The 2768-nt window shown below is 33.9% G+C and overlaps 1 pseudogene; it reads right to left on the bottom strand.

Annotated features, from left to right (window-relative positions):
• Positions 1 to 361: 361 nt before the first annotated feature.
• Positions 362 to 479, bottom strand: LOC112478236 (annotated as a pseudogene).
• Between the last annotated feature and the right edge of the window lie 2289 nt (positions 480 to 2768).

The following is a 2768-nucleotide window of genomic DNA, read 5'->3' as shown; positions in this document are numbered from 1 at the left end:
AGTTTCTCCTGGGAAGGAGAAGGTTCGGAGGACTGTTAGGGTGTGGCTTCTGTAAGGAAGCTTAAAGGGCTTGCCAGTGTTGTTCTGGCTGGCGACATGGTGACAAACCATTTGGACCAGGAGTGTTAAGAGGCAATTCTCTCATACAAGGAAATGCTTATTGAGATAATCATAGACACAGAATTACTAACTGAGGCAACTATTCTTCCTATAGCCATGTGCTCATTTGTTGCTTAAATTATTTTTTGTCATTTTATTTTATTGTATTAATTAATTATTTTTATAGGGGAGGCAACCCTTGGTTGACCTTATAGGTTGCAAGGACCCTGTCAGCTTACAATCCCTTATTTTTTATTTTTCATGCCTACGGCACCTGGTCTTCCTAGTTGGTCTCCCATCCAAGTACTAACCAGGCCTAACCCTGCATAGCTTCCGAGATCAGACAGGATCAGGCTTATTCAGGGTGGCAGGCTGTAGACTTTTTTGTCATTTTAAGGGTCATAAATTATCAGATAGAGATGGCTCTTCTTCCAAATGGATTTAGTAGAACCTTCTGAGATTTCACAGCACTCTCCTGTTACCTTTAGTATATTACTTATTTATGGCTGCCTTTTTATTAGAGTTCCTTGTAGTTCTATTTATCTTCATTGAAAGTTCACCTAGATTCTTCTGAAAAACAGAAACTATGCCTTACTCATCTCTTATCCCTCCCCATTAGTTACAGTTCTCAACATGTCTCAAATAGTTGTTTGAACAAACTAAATGAACAGAGTTTGAAGTTTATAATGATATAAAGTTCTAATCCATTATAATTTTATCCTCCTTTTACCATCTTATCCTTTTTTTTCCTAATGTTCACAAATTTTTAACACATCCATTTGACTTCCCATTACTATTGTTTAATTGGTCATTCAAATTGTAAAGATCCTATACTGTTATACATTAATTCTTCCATTTCCAAAATGGTAGCCCTAGCAGAGATGCTCACAAAGATATATACATAAAGATGTTCATGGAAGCATTATTTATAATTAAAAAAAAAACCTTTATATGAAACAACAGGGATTGCCTAGATAAATGATAAATCCATTCTGTGGTAAAGAACTACTATAGAATCATGCTTTAAAAGATTAATATGGTGTAAGACTCATGATAAATTCTTAGAGGTAAAAAAAAGCAGTAAATAGAAGGATATATATAATAGAATCTCAATTTTATCTAAAAAAAATAACAAAATAAAAAATAAGAGGACATTCCAGCCAAGATGGCAGATTAACCTGAGGTGTGAAGTCTCTTCTCCCACTTCAAACACATCCAGAAATTCTAGATAAAATTAGAGGAAAATTTTCAAAGTACATAGCTAGACTTAAAATAAGAAAAATACATTTCTAGGGGCCAGAAAAATAAGCCATTGTGTCCCTCAGGAAGAGGTGGATGTTGATTTTGGCACTGACACAGAAGTCAAGATTGTAAGACTTGAGCTTTCTCCATGAAGCAAGACCAGGTACAGACTGGAACTAGAAAAACTCCCAAAAGCCTAAAGACAAAGTTTGCTTTGTCTTTAGGCTTTTGGGAGGTATGAGCAGGAAGTAGAATCAACCATGACAATCGGAACTTCCTACCTACAAGGCATGCAGGCAAGATGTAAAATTCTTTGAGCCATGAGGAAAACTCAAACTCAGAAATTAATATAAAAAGTGGTTCAAAGTTGTGGAGTCCATACATCCATGACAGAGTAAAACACAAAACTACCCCAAAAGGATCTTTCCACAATCCAGCATGTAACCTATAAATATATAATTATGACCGATGAACCCAAATTAAAAGATTGCAAAGAATGCAAAGAAATTCAATGCTATGAAAGTTTTTAAATGCAACAAACAGCCATAATAAAATAACTTTGGATACTAAAGCAATTCCAAAAAAACTTTAAAATAAATGTTTATAACCATTAACCTGATGAAAAAAAATAATGGCAGGAACAGGATATTACGAAAAGTATAAATTTGAAAATGAAATCTGAATTAAAAGACTATCCCGGGGCGGCGTTGGGGCGGGGGGGTGTGGCGGGGATGATATGTTAAAGACCACGCAAGACAATGAAGAAGAGAAATTTAGTGAACTGGAAGGTATATTTAAGGAAATCATCTAGAATGTATCAAAGACATTTAAAAATGTGGAAGAGAAATTTAGATAGAAAGAAAATTAAAAGTTCCAGCATGTGAGAGTCATCTGAGAAAAACTGACTACAGAAAACAAGAAAAGGATAATATAAAAAATTTCACTAAAACTGAAGATATAAATCCTTAGATTGAAAAAGTTCATCATCTCCAAAACTAAATAAAGACAAAATCACAATAAAATACTGTAGTGAAGCTGCATAATACCAAAAAAAGAGGGGGTTGAATTATGAAAGCTACAAAAGAGAAAAAACAAACTACCTTCAAAAGAACAACAATCAAACCAATAGGAGTCCTGTAATCAGCAATAATAGATGTACAAAGACAATAGTAACTTCAAAATACTAAGGAAAAATAACATAGTCTAGAATTCCATAAATAGCTAATAATCACCTGAATTCAAACAAAAGGAGGCTGTCAAAAATATAAAAACTAAGAGCTTGCAAAGCACAGACCCTTCTGAAAGAACTACTAAAGGACCTATTCAACCAGAATAAAAATGAATCCCACAGGTAGGAATATAATACAAGAAATAAGAGCAAGCAAAAAAACTGGTAACATACATTGGTAAATCTAAGTCAACAACAG

Source organism: Pteropus alecto, unplaced genomic scaffold (genome assembly GCF_000325575.1).
Source record: "Pteropus alecto unplaced genomic scaffold, ASM32557v1 scaffold42, whole genome shotgun sequence".
NCBI lineage: Eukaryota > Metazoa > Chordata > Mammalia > Chiroptera > Pteropodidae > Pteropus > Pteropus alecto.
This window is presented reverse-complemented; position numbering and strand designations above follow the sequence as displayed.